Raw genomic sequence first — 15,015 nt, 5'->3', positions numbered from 1 at the left:
AAGGCGGGGGTGTCGATGTCGCCAGGGGGCGGGGCGGGAAGCCCGCCGGCGCCGGAGAGCGAACAGCAGACGGCGACGGCGACCCCGGACGCCACCGACCCCGCCGCCACCGCCGCCGGCTCGGGTTCGAGTAAAGACGCAGGCGGGCTGGCCACGCCCACCCGGTCGGACCTGGAGGGCCAGCCCAAGTGGTACGGGCTGAACCTGGTGACGGGGCAGAACGGGACGAGGAGGGAGCAGGCGCCGCTGCTGCTGAACACGGACAGCACGCCGGGCATCAAGACGGGCTTATGGAAACACGAAACTACCGTGTAGCGGGGGGTTTCCACGCCGACAGACTGCACCAAGAGCTCCTCCTCTCAACTGTGAAGTTTATAGTTTTTTCTTTTGTAGAGATTTCCAGATTGTATAGTTTTGTTTTTGTTATGGGAAAAAAAGAAAATAATTATTGGACACCAAGTGATATCCTTTTTCAGATCGTTGCCGAGTCGATGAATAACCATTTTTTTTGTAAAGGGTCTATTTTTATATAATTAATCCCAAGAGTTACACGGTTTTTGAGTTGTGTCGAACAAAAGAACTGCGCGGTGTAAATGCTGTGGCAGCCCTGTAAATATCCACCTTTGGGCGTACCTTTCATGTTTTTGTTGTAGTTCTGCCGTAAAATAAACCCAAAGTTCCATGTGAACTCCGCTTCCTTCGTGAAAAACACGTCCCCTCCGGGTTGATCAACATGAGCAGAGGGTGAGACGCAGCTGCTGAGTTTTAAAGAATTATCGCTGCCGGTAATTGGTGCCGTTTTTTATATTTATTGATACAAAACAAAAAGCACTGAAACGCCTTCAGGTTCCACGACAACGTGTGTGTGTGTGTGTGTGTGTGTGTGTGTGTGTGTGTGTGTGTGTGTGTGTGTGTGTGTGTGTGTGTGTGTGTGTGTGTGTGTGTGTGTGTGTGTGTGTGTGTGTGTGTGTGTGTGTGTGTGTGGTGATCCTAATAGTAGGATGTGAAAACTGAGTGGTTCCTATTATTTTGAGCTTGATTGTCTTCGTGTTTTGAGGTAAATGTCACACAGCCGAACTATCTTTGTCCGTATTCACGTTACAGGTGTCATCTTGGTCTATAATGGAGCATTTCGGAGCAGTGTGCACTAATATATTCTTTTAAAATACTTCCAGCGTCCCGTAAAACCTCTCCTTTGCAAAGTTGTTTTTCAGTCATGGAAAACAATATAAGGGTGGCTGATACATTCGTATAGTGTCGAATGTTTCTTTATAGTAATAATCTGTGTAGATATGTTCATTTACATAATGTAATGTACCTGGGAAACTGCGCCTGTCTATGGTTCCCTACCTTTTGTTTCAGGCCTTTATAACAGGACTAACAGTAGGGGCGAACACGGTGCGGCTCCTTCGGTTAAACATCGGTCCTTAGGCCTGCCAGCGCCCATAATCAGCATCATGAGCTCCTCCCAGGGGTGGCGCCTCATCCCTACAGTAGCCTGTTTGTAGGTAACAGGGTGGCCCGATGCTTCTACCCTCTGATAAAGAGAGCATCCTTCACCGGGACACTGACCTACCGCCCCAGCGACCGGGGCTACGGCGTGCTGTAATAAGACCTCTGAATTATGAATGGGCGGCAGTCTGTCATAACTTGCAGTTGGGAGAAGAGTGATCTTGAAATAATGAGAAGGTTTGGGGTTTTCTTTGTGTCTTTTGTTAACTGCAGCATGTCAAGCGGAGAGCCGATCAATTATCTGTGTTGCTTGCGGCAGGCTTTGTGTTTTACGGTCTATTGGCTTAGTGGGTTGCTGGTTATTGCCTTAAGATTACATGAAGGAGGGGGAATCAATACTGTATTGGATTTCTAGGTTATATCGTGCTCTTTGAATGTAGAAAAAGCTAACACTACAAAACGTCGAACATTCAGATGTGTCAGGACAGCTTTAGTGTTAGAAAACAACTGGCTTCATTGTTTCTGCTCCAGTTTGTCTTCCACTCAATAGTTGGGAATCTTGGCTTGCATGGGGACATTGCAGCGTTTCTAGAGGCAAAGTATTCTGCTGTATACAGTTTTTCTAATCGATCTCCCTGCTGCCTGAAAAAAAGCATCTGGATGTATTATGAACATTTCCCTCTGGAATGATGATTCATATTTTGTAGTGTAGCCATCTGCAGTGAATGTTATTATCGACATTAACTGTCCATTATATATAACCTACAGCCTGCATACAAATCATCTAGAAACTAGTGCCTGGGGTTGAAAGTCCGATCCCGAATGTCCCTTTGCATTCCTGTGGGCATCTGTGTGTGAGTCTGAATATACCTGCTCCTTAACGATGTGCAGATATGCAGGTGAATTCACTGTTGGTCACTAAGGGGAAGGGTGCCTGTTAAATGACCTAAATGCTTCAATCATGAACTAAATTCTCTATGATACATTTAATAAGTCATGATATTGGTAACAACCTCCGTTGACATTTTGCACCTAGAAATAGTTTATGTCCAGAGCTCTAAAGGCAGCAAAAACATGATGAATATCACCCTGATGGGAAGTCCATCAGACTACTTTCAAAATGCCAACAATTTCTCTAAATATCCATGAGCAGACGAAGATTTGTGCACTCAAACCCCATGAGCTGGAACTCCAGACAGATGTGTGGTGGAACCGTGTCGTCCTGACAACCCCACATCTGTCTGTCTGCGTCAAGAGTCCCTGACCCTCAAGCTATCAATCTGGAGTGAAAGAAGATCTCATCCCTGTTGTATAATCCAATGGAGAGAACAGCATGGATAGCCGTGTAATAATTGCATTAATTACTTTAGTTTATTTCCGCGAAGGTAGAGTGTACATAAGGGGTCTCAAACTCGAGGCCCGGGGGCCAATTGAGGCCCGCGGGATGATTAAGTGTGGCCCCCTACTTGACATCAAGGTTTAGTGTTAGTGCGGCCCGCGCGTTTTTGTCAAACGCATTGCTTGCCACGCCTTTTTTATCACTTGTGATAGGGTGACCAGATGTCCCGGTTTTGCCGGGACAGTCCCCATTTTGAGTTGCGTGTCCTGATTCCCGACAAAGCCAAAGGACGCTAAAATGTCCTGGTTTCCAAAACCACTATGAAATGTCCCCCGTTGTCAGCGATTACATAGCCAACGTGATTTAATTATAGCCCGATCATTAACTTAGTTTGGGTCAGTTGTGCTACATCTCTTTGTGGAATACTTGATGTGGCCCAGCCTGACCCAGACTGTACCTCCAGCGGCCCCCAGGTAAGTTGAGTCTGAGACCCCTGGTGTACATGAATGAATCCACATGGTATAAAAATGCCACATTTAGCCAAGAGGCTTTTTTTGATCAGTAGTCCCTGGCCAAGATGTTTAAAAAGGCTTCCTAAAGTACACCAAAGCAAAGGCAAAACAAAGTATGCGGTTTTATGATTGGAAAAGGACAGTTGCTAACACTAAAAGCAGTAATCACAGATATACATATAGAACACCAACGGATTAAATCTACTAGAACAACAGTGCAGGACATACAACAAGCCGCCACAGAAAAAATACTTAAGTATTAAGTCCATACTACTCATGTTTAGCATCAGCAATTCATTGGGCCCGTTCTTTTTAGAACGGGCCCATTGAGTGAGGCCGAAGGTCGGCCTCACGCCCTCTCTTTAGTCAGACACATCCAAGCCATATTGTCCCTCATAATACTACTCTCTTTGCAGTAGAAGGTTAACCTCAAAACACCTTTGTCGCAGGAATGCTGCTTTCAACAAATAACATTGTTTGGTGTGTGTCTTTTTCTAGTTGTTTGAACGAGACCCAAATCAAAGGCTGGGTGTGGTTGGGAACGTTGAGTTGCACGGCTACTTCATGTCGATAAACTGGCCTGCCCTGGAGTGGAGAGAGGTGTATCCCCCCTTCAAGCCCAAAGTGGTACGTTCCTCTACATAATTGTACCCTATACATGATCATTATTAATTCTGAATGAACATGTTATGTATCATACAAATAATGTTGCATATCTAAGGGTACATAATTAATTGTACATAATGTATAGAACGCAGTACATCATTATGTATAGGTTTCACTGGCAGACTAGCATCATGGTTCAACTAGCATGCTAAAAGACCGTCCCCTTCCCCAACGAAATGCAGAAAGGCCCAAATGACTGCAGCAACTTTGATGAGGAGTTCCTGAACGAGAAGCCACGCTTCTCCCACGCTGACAAGAACCTCATCGACAACATGGACCAGGCAGCTTTCGCTGGCTTCTCCTTCATGAATCCCAAACTGGAACGAATGGTGGCGAAATGAAGAGCCAAAATGGCTGTGCTGAAAACATTGGTTCTATCCATGCACACTACTGGTACGCCTTATCGTTCAACTGAGTAGTTTACCGAAAAAAAAATCTTTTTAGGCTCTCCTGAAGAGTGTGACTTTAAAAAAATGGGAAAAGGAGCCTTTGAGCCTTGATTTAAAGGCATAAATGGAGGGGGCATGTAAAACTGTCCTTATCCGGCCAGTAAAACCGGACTCCTCATTAATTCAACCCGACTGTCATCCGTCGTCCTCCCGGGCGACTGTGTGTCTAGCCAGCCATGAGACTCACCTGAACAGGTGCTTTGATATACACAGACACCTCCTAGCTGTAGACACCTCCGAGACAGGCGTCGTTTGATCTGCCTCACTCTGTTGTTTTCAGTGCATCAAGGTTTTTCATTGATTTGTATTCATTTGACTGTGTTTGTACCTTTTCAGGTTGACAAGATAAATAAAGAATGTGTCCACCAGTCTTAATGTGTCACATTTCATCGGTGAAGATTTAACTATAGAACATTAAAACACATCCTAATCCTGATGTCGGCAGTTTTTTTCGCAGATAAGAATAAGCATACTATTAGCCGAGTACAGTTATTTATTTCCCATGGTTTGGTACTTTGTTTGAATAAATAGTCTGTATCAAATAGGATACATTATAAAAGGTGTATCTTTTATATAAAAGGTGTATCTGTTAGACATATCAAAATTATCTGCATAAGAAACGTTTTGATTGACCGAGACCTGCGTCGTTCTATTGAAATATCTTTGATAAATATATTTCGTTGTAACCTATATGCTATAAATAGGATAGGACCGATGGATGCTGATGCTCGGTCACGCGAAGAGCTGAGCCTGCACAGAGGGCTGTGCGCGCGACATATGACAGACCAGCGTTGACGCGCCTACAGAGACGCGCCTCACAGCAGCCCGCTGGAGAAGAGAGGAAAAACACTTTACTTTTCGCTTTAAAAACCCATTCTCGGAAAAAGATGTCTCAGAAAAGTGTTGAGAGTAGTTCGGCCATAGTCGATGGTGGAGGTTCTACAGCTGGTAGGACTGTATTTTACTGTACTTCCATTGGTTGGTTTGGCCAACTTTGCATGCAACATGTCCCCGTTTTTTAACCGTGTCTTCACATTAGTCGTGATTGGAAATCGATGCCTTCACTTGCGCCTTCATTTGAAGAATATGCCCTTCTTTAAATAGTTAGACTAGTGCTCCTAACAATGACATGTAACTATACAGGGTTTAATCGGTGCTTAAGGTTGACGTGAAGTGTTGCCATTCCACGTGGTCGTCGTCAACGTGCGGTTTCTTACCTACTCTGTTACTTCCGAGTTAATTGGCATGACCTTTTAAAGTGTTAAGTGTTAAAGTGATCAACCACAGATTGTTATATACTGCCTTTCAACTGGTTTATTAAGATGTACGATCTTTGCGTTTTTACTCGTACATTTCCTTTGCACCTAATTTATGTAAAACTCTGAATCAGGTAGATTTGGTTCAACGCGTGCACCCATGCGCGCACTAATGTTTAATTGGCCCCTTGTCAGCCAGCGTCCTCCCTTGGCGCGGGAATTTTCCTCAGAGGCACCTTGTGTGTGTGTGTGTGTGTGTGTGTGTCTGTGTGTGTGTATATATATATATATATATATATATATATGTATATATATATATGTGTGTGTGTGTGTGTGTGTGTGTGTGTGTGTGTGTGTGTGTGTGTGTGTGTATATGTATGTATGTATGTATATATATATATATATATATATATATATATATATATATATATATATATATATATATATATATATATATATATATATATATATATATATATATATATATATATATATATATATAAGCTTCTCTTGTGTGGCTTGAATACAAAAACATATGTTTCAACCAAACATCAATAATAAACTTTTGATTTAGCCTATAACAAATAAAAAAACCTGAACATGACGCAAAACTATGTCGGCGTTTTTCATGGAAGCTCTGACAAGCAGTTCCACAGACGAGGTGCAGAGTACACTGAGACATCCTTTGCATAGAGCCTCGGAGACATAAGAAGATCAATTTGAGCAGGAAAAAGAACACATTCATAAATCCAGTCGTCCCCACGGGATGGCATCGCTCTAAGTACTCTCCTGACACACGCAGTATTCTAGTGAAACGTCTCTTCATATTTACTCTTTTATTTTTAGCTGCAGAGGGAAATTTTCATCTCCCCGGGAGTCAATTTGTATGCAAAACAGGCAATTGTGGGGGACAAGAATAAGAACATGAATAAGAATCGCATAAATATTGTGCGCAGTACATTTTTAAGTCGTTCTTTGCCGTTGTTAAATTAAAAGTGACATGAAATAAGAATCAGAAATGTGTTACACATTTTTTTTCCCATCTTGTGACACTGTGGAGGTGTCAGTATTAAATCAGGGCAAGAAATACAAATCTGGAATAAAAAGTCAAAGAAAATATTGATTCAACGTGTGCCATATTGAGTGTGTACTGGACGCGCTGACGTGAATTCACCTGAATTGCGTAAACTAATTGGTGCCTTGCCGCCAGTGATAAGTCCTCCACATGGCGTTAAAATAAAAATACCATGGGTAAGCGGTTGGCATTTTTCCCGTCACGATTCATTCAGTCTTTGAGACCAAGTTTATTAGTCTTTTTATTTATTTTTAATAAACTTCTTCACAACTTCACAGTGGTACAAACAATAACTTTCCCTATGGGCTTCCAATATGGCACCTATTCTGGGGAATCTGAAAGGGGGAAAAAAGGCATCTTGTTAAATAGTACAGCTATACCCTGGCACTTGGCTGTGGCACAAACCACATCATCAGTAAGGTAACTTACTTCCTCTCCCTGTCTTTAACACGAGGTAGGTTTTGGTCATGGTCAACATATCTTTACTCGACTCTTTGTGTCTGCACTGGTACACCAGAATCAAGCAGACCCACAATAAAATGTTACCGTTGTTATTGTGTTTTCCTACTGGGAAAAGGGCCTATTAGCCCCTGAATCAGAGCGCTAAATAAACTCTCAGAGGAACTCACAAAACTATTGTCAGCAGACAGCGTTATGGCGGCCCCTGGGCAATTATTTTACAGAGTTTCCGAAACGTTGGCAATGAAGTGCAAAACTTGGTGATGAATCTGCCAAGGGAGGAACTGAAGCACCATGCTGTCTAGGGTGGCGTTACTTCTCCAGATCTTCTGACATTTGAGATTTCAGCGGCTGTAGGCCTAATGAGGTATCATTTACATAACGACACGTACTGCTTCGAAATAGCAGCTTTGAGTTTTGACAAAAGCAATTCGTTTCAAGAATTAAATTCTCCAATATGCTGTTGTTCCTCGTACCTGTAAACTGACCACTATTACGGTTCAGCTGAACCTTTCTAATCTACAATACGCTCCATCCAATAATATCTCTCTCACTCACTCGATCACACATAAGACCCAACTGGGAGAATCTCAGTTGGGTGCCATGGATCATTATATGGGAGTCAACTGCCCCCTAGTGGGATGTCTCCTGCTCCTTCATGCGCTCTGTCGTCAGCAGAAACTTGGTCAAAGCACTCATTAATTGTGGCAGAGATTTCCCGTATAGGTCCCCCCCCCAGAGCAGATTCTGTTTGCTTTGGATCCAGTGTTTGTTTGGTTCCATCGGGAGAGCGAGACCATCTGCCCAATCAGACCATCTGCCTTGGGGGGGGGGGGGGGGGGGGGGGGGGGGGGGGGGGGGGGGGGGGGGGGGGGGGAGGGAGAGGAGAGAGAGAGAGAGAGAGAGAGAGAGAGAGAGAGAGAGAGAGAGAGAGAGAGAGAGAGAGAGAGAGAGAGAGAGAGAGAGAGAGAGAGAGAGAGAATATGGGTGTTGAAAGAGAGAATGGATTATAAGGGGTTGTGGATGGGAGAAACGCAAAGTGATTTGATCTTGGAAAGGCAGAGCTGTTGAACATTAACGCGTTTAGGAACGGCCCCCAGGTCCGAGCGTTTGAGTAGGGGGGAGAGCGAGAGGACCGACGGGTTTGTGCTTGACTGTGCGCCAGAAGAAGGGGTCACGTTGCACTGTCTTTCCATGTCCATGAGCCTCCTCCCCCAAAGATATGGGGGGGGGGGGACGCTCCCCTTAGTCCTTCTCCTTAGGACAGACGCTCCCCTTAGTCCTTCCCCTTAGTCCTTCCCCTTAGGACAGACGCTCCCCTTAGTCCTTCCCCTTAGGACAGACGCTCCCCTTAGTCCTTCGTCACTTTGACCTCATGACACGAAACGTATTCTGCTTCTACTGAGGATGAGTCAAGTTTATCAATGCCTGGTTGAAAAAAAACGAAATGAGTAAGAATAAATCAGAAAACCTTATGGGATTGAAAATTACTTTCCGAGCAAGGTTTTGCCGATTCTTAAAATAAGAACGAGGAACTTGTTTTTTCAAAGAGTGTTTTCTTGTTGGATGTGTTTCGTGATGTGTTCAAGGGCTTACTGTCACCGTCTCGTTGTTTAACACTGTTTTACAACAGTTTGAGAAACAGCCATGATTTGCTGTTCATGGCTTTAGTCTGTATTGTGTTCTCAATTCTCACGACCATATGTATATATTTGTTTTAATGCAAGCGCCTCATCAGCATTCATGAGTGACCAGAATGACATTAATTTTGGGTGACACTTAGTTTCGACTTGGGGAAAATAACACAACTATGACATTTTCATCAAACAATGCAAAATATGCAAATATTTGCTGACCGGCACTCAATTAATGGCCACAATATTTAAATGCTGCGTGGTGCAAGTTTTGTTGATTGCCTGGGTTTATATTCCATTCACAGTCCTCCTTCCACGCTACACTGCTTCATTCCTTCAGAGTTATTTCTCGAGTCAGGGGAAGTCGTTTTTAATTGGGTTCTTGTGTTCACTTAGTGGTTTGCTGCGGTGGTTCTTGGCCTTGTATCACAGCCTACGGTTTAAGTCTTCATCAATGGGTTTCTTACTCCAGAAACCCGCCAATTCCCCCTTGCTGGTACCACTTACTTGTCAGAAACGTTTCACCCTGCATGGGATATGAAGTGGGTGTGATTGGGGGGTTGTAGTGTGCCAGCCCCAACCCTTGTTGCCTTGTATCTCTGCTGTGATGCAGTGGTATTTCTGTCGCAGGTCCGTCTCAGTGGGCTAAAATTAGCATAGATTTGATAGATCTTTTTTTATACGCATCACCATCGCCGTTGTATTTTTATGCTCTTTATTGTGTGTGTGTGTGTGTGTGTGTGTGTGTGCGCGTGTGTGTTTGCGCGCACGCAACTGTGTTACTGTTACGTAATATGTAAGGTACATTATTGTGGGAGTGGATGATGATTTGTTGAAGCAGCGTCATCGGACCCAGTCTGATTGGACTCTGCGGCTGGTGAGGCTGTACACCTGTTGCTCGGTGACTAATCAGTGTGCACAGGTTACACCAACCATGCCTCCTTTGTCTGGAGGAGTCTGGTAAAAGTCACCTCGGTGGAGGGTAATAAGTGTCTGGGTTACAATTTACATTGATAATTTCTCCTCACCAACCTTGTCACTGGATGAAAATCCTCAAAAATGTATTTCAAAGTAAAAGCCTGTTAATCAATAGACGGTTAACTCTTGGCATGTGTCAAAGCACAAGACCCTTTGAAGGTAAAACCCCTCATACTAGAAAAGTGTTGGACCAGATGATGACGCTCGAGTGAAGGCCTGTGTTCGAGTGCGTTTTAAAAAGTTCCATGTCCTTTAGTGGTACCAGTGGCTATAGTCTTTGCATGAGATTTCCTGAAAGGACATTGGCTTCAAATGAATAACCTTTAGTGCCGTTCTGAACAGGGTTTGCTAATTGGGATCGAGCAAGAAGTTAATGTGCTGCGCTGTCTGTTGGTAAAGATTATGACGTTGATGTCTCATGTTTCTCCTTCGGTGTTTTTTTAAGTTCTTCAGGTCCCTTTCAATGCATTTCTCCACTTGGTATCTAAAGTATTAGTTCATGTAGTTTCTCTTCACTGCCAGCAATGCAGTGTGATATACTGCCATCAAGTGGTTGTGCAGAAGAAGTTCACTCTATCAGGCGATCGGACTGAGTTCATCTTCTGGTGTAGTACTGCTAAACACAGAGAGAACAGCTATGAACAGTGGAAATAGACCCATTACTGACCTTGTTTAAAAGAAAGACACCAATAACGGACTTTATTGACACAAGTAGCCACAGGGAGACAATGAAACACGTCGGCCCCCAAAGGCGGGCTCCCCTCTCATCTGAAGCCAGGCTGGCACCGCGGGCGCATTAGGAAGGCGCTGTCTGAGCCTGCTGATAAAGAGCCACAGCTATCTCGGAGAGCAGCAGGCGGAGGAGCTGTGTCATTTGTACTGCAGGCATTCCAGCACATCGCGTCCTGAACGGAGACGTACGCTCAACCTCAGAGGACTGGGTACAGGAGGGGGGGGAGCTGTCTCAGCTGCAGCTGTTTGGGAAGTGTTTGAGTGTATCATGTGTTTAGGGGGGATGCTGCTACTGCCACTAACACACACACACACACACACACACACACACACACACACACACACACACACACACACACACACACACACACACTGTAGTGGGAATAAAATGACCGCGGTTGTGGGAATAAGGGTTGCCTCATTGCGTTCATTGAAATGGCCATATAGGATGAATAGGAATAGCGTGGAAACCATTCGGGAAGCGGGAGCATCCCTTCTAGGCTGACCAGTAGCTCACACTGATTGGGCGCTAGTTCACACATGAGGCCAGAGGCACACTGCACAGCACTTTATTTAATGCTCCGCACCATTTCCCTGCTGTGCACGGTACCTATTGGTTGCAGCCCTGGTAAACGAGGTCACGATGAGAGTGTGTGCATCACCCTGGCCTAGTTGGCCACGGCTCGGTGCCTCTTATGTGCTGCTACGTATCCAGCTGGATAGTGTATTTACACGTCATTTCCATTCAGTTTGGGTTCGTAAAAAGAGCGAAACGGATGGCGAGCGCCTGGGATTCCTCCGCCAGCTGACGACGTGGGACTGGCCAGGTGTGGCTCCTCACACTAATTGAGTGCCTTTTAGGGCCTTTTTAAGCCCCGCGAGGTCAGGCTGCTCTGAGGCTTTCTATTGGCTGGAGAACACGCATGAGAGCGCTTCCGTGGTCATGGCAACGGTTCGCTCGGAGGCACGGTGGGAAAACGTTGATGCGTTACAGTTTTTGCTGACTGCTGGGATGGAACTTTCTCGGTAGTGGATGATCACCCCTCTAATGGCGGACTGCATTATCCTTTGGAGGAAGGAATGAGCCCATTGCCTGGGGTTACAGTAATCTTTATTCTTTAATGTAGTTTCTTTCTAAACATTACTGGCTACAAGAATGGCAGTTTGTTCCCTTTAAATTATTTAAAGTTGTGCTAGTTCGATGTTATGGTTTTGTGAATAAAGCAGTTGACAGAATGCCCTCGTTGTAGAAATGAACAATACGTTGACCTTAAATATATATAGATTTTCTTTATTATACTTAACGATGGAAGCTACTTGAAAAATGAAAATCTTGCCTGAAAAGACTACTTAAGGGTTTCTCCCAGGTTTGACCCAGGCTAATGAACCTAGAGGTGTATGCCATTTCATGTAATGTGTACTGTGTGTGACACTCTGCTATTGGTCGGTGGTGTGACAGCCCCTTCTGAGTCCACCCCCTGTCTAGTGACAGTCACTCTGGTAGGCGTCGCCCTATTTGCTTGGTCCTCCCTTCTTTTTCAAAAAGAATATTGTTTCTGGAATCCCTTTCTCAACTCACACATCTTGCTAAAAACCGCACAAATACAAATGTAAGGAACAAAATGACTCAATAAGTGTGTGTGTGTGTGTGTGTGTGTGTGTGTGCGCCCACCTGGCCTGTCACACTGAATGGACTCTGTTGTGCATTGAGCAATCAGTGCACATTGAACACTCAATGTGAATGCACACAGGTTAAACCAGCCATCAACACACACTCGCCGCCTGGGAAACACCTGCTCTGTCAAAGGGTCCTGCCCTGCTAAATATGTACAGTAGAAGCTGTCTGTGTTAGGGTGGAAATGGAGACGTCGAGGTGCCACCATAATGGATTATAATTAACAGTCAAGCCAAGCGTTTTCCTTAGGCGTTTTTTTAAGACATTTATCCTTTTTCAATGATAAATCATGTGGGATTAAGGTGTCGACGTCATCAGCCCGACGTTAGCATTCATCTTGGCAGCGGGGGCGTCGTATGGCATTAACACGAGTAATGATTACCACGGTAACCCATGAGGCGGGGATTAATGTGACGTATCGATTTCTAACCCAATCAATGGGTGTCTGCCCTCGAGCGGTGGTAAATAAGTGCAGGATTATTGTTTCACTTTACAAGACATCGATACTGTACCTATTACAGTAGGCAGGCTCACGTTCGCGCGGCCAGATGTACGGGCCCTAGCGGGCGCCTGGTCCCAGATTCAGTAACCACTTGCTGTGAGTAGAATCAGGCACTGTCAACGAGGAGTTGTTTGACAGACCCAACAAAGTTAAGTCTTAGCTGACCTCTTAGCTGTATTGCCAAAGTACTAACTGTCATGAGGCAAAAAAAACGTATACTAAATATCGGCATAACTGATTTAACAGTATCGGAAATGGAAGGTAATATTCATAATAATCAGTTGAGGACCAAAAGAGACCCAGGTGCAACTAGATGAAAATGATGGCAGCATGGCTATTATTATAAACTATTTATTTTGCACCTTGGGATTTTGGCCGAGTCTGCTGTGGGAATAACACACACACACACAGTACTTTGCAATGCTGTCAGTGGCCCTCAGTTCCCAGCATATGGCGGGGCCTTCTGAGACTCGATGCACGTGCCTCTTTCTTCTCGAGGGAAGCAATTAAAGACTCAGCAGACAGCCCTCCATCATCCCTCCATCATCCCATCCCTCCATCATTGGGAAGGTATCATGAGAAACGTTGTTCAATTGAAAAGGAAGTTCAGGTCTGGCTTTTGTTTTAGCGTGCCTTTTCAGTTTACCATGGCAGAAGGATATAGTGTCGGTGGTCAGTCAAGTTGATCTTTATTAAACATACAATAATACAAATATACAATTGACAACAAGTAGAGGGTAGCATTAGTTGAATCATTCAAGTTGCATCGGCTGTAGAAATCCAAAGCAGAGTATATTATAATGAATGTAAGCCACAGTTAATGTCTGGGCAATATTTCAGCCCTCCTCTAGTCTTAATAGAGCTGTTAAATCTCTTTCCCTGAGGTGTCATCCACTATTATCTTCAAAGGTAACTGGAGCCACCCTGGGAGGTTATAAAGCTATACGCAAGAAACTAGCCATTAGTTATTCAACCGATCCAATTGGATGATTAATGAGAACGCTTTCGTGGCTGCCGGTGAATTAAGTAAGTATCGGTTTAATTAGGCTGTCCCGTCTTTTGATGTATTTGGACACCTTAATTAAACAGATACTTGCTTCATTTTCAGTAGGACTGTTTCTTCTTCACTCCCACAGACTTGACCATCTTCCTATTCACTTTTAACTCACTCAGGGGCTAGTTGCTTAGCATTAGACAACGTGTTTAGGACTCCATCCATTTTTCTCTCTTCAGCCATTTGTAGAACTTTGGTTCTCTTTTAGTTTTCCTTTTTGTGGTCCCGCTCAACGTATCGGAGTGTGAAAGGCATGCTGGTCTCTTCTCCTCATCCTCTTCCTCCTGTACAAACACGTGCTTAATAGTCTGAAGTCTAGATTGAGGTCGGTCGGCAATGCGACATGCACAGACACATTACACACACGAAGACACAGTAAGTCACACACACACACACGCACACAGTAAGACAGACATACGCACTAGACACACTCACAAGTGTGTATACTAAAGTCACCCACTCTATACCCATATCCTTTTTCAAATTCTGGAATATATATGCTAATACCACATTGACACCAATCTATGATAGCTGATAACCAAGGTACACACTGTAATACTATAATCAAGAGGACATACAGGCAGTTCAAATAAAAAGAGATAGAACTTTATTGATCAGGAAACTTCATAAATATGTAAGATTGCTCCATATAATACCATAGTAACATAGTAAATGTATGTAGGCCTAAAAAATTCAGTTCAATGTTATTGCTTAAGAAACAGATTCCTTCCAATCCATAATTTATATAAAAGTAAATGTTTACATATCGACCAGCAACGAAGTTGGAGTAGCCTACCCAAATAATGAATTGTAATACACCAACATTGTCAACTGTCATACATAGCTAACCATAACCCTGTCATACATAGCTAAGCAAGCAAATGAAAATGAAATACCTACCAACGCAACTGAAATGTCAATATTACAATTAACAATATTATGAAAATTACGTAGGTCTCCCATAATCATTCAGGTAATCAATACGTCCGTGCCTGTTACAGCTATTTCAATGATATGCGTGTTATATATCCGTGTTCATCGCCATTCATGTTAAGTAAAAGGTCAAATCTCAGACTTTGGAAGTTAATGGAGTTAATGGAAGTTAATTCGGAAGTTAATGGAGCCGTGCACTTCAAAATAGGTCCATAGCAAGGAGCCGTTTGTTTGAGTACGACTCCTTTCAGCTGCCCACCCAACATACACTGCTAATAAAACGCTTGAGGAGGCATTTT

Source organism: Gadus chalcogrammus, chromosome 17 (assembly GCF_026213295.1).
Source record: "Gadus chalcogrammus isolate NIFS_2021 chromosome 17, NIFS_Gcha_1.0, whole genome shotgun sequence".
Classification (NCBI taxonomy): Eukaryota; Metazoa; Chordata; class Actinopteri; order Gadiformes; family Gadidae; genus Gadus; species Gadus chalcogrammus.
The sequence above is the reverse complement of the archived record's forward strand: the minus strand, read 5'-3'. Positions refer to the sequence as shown.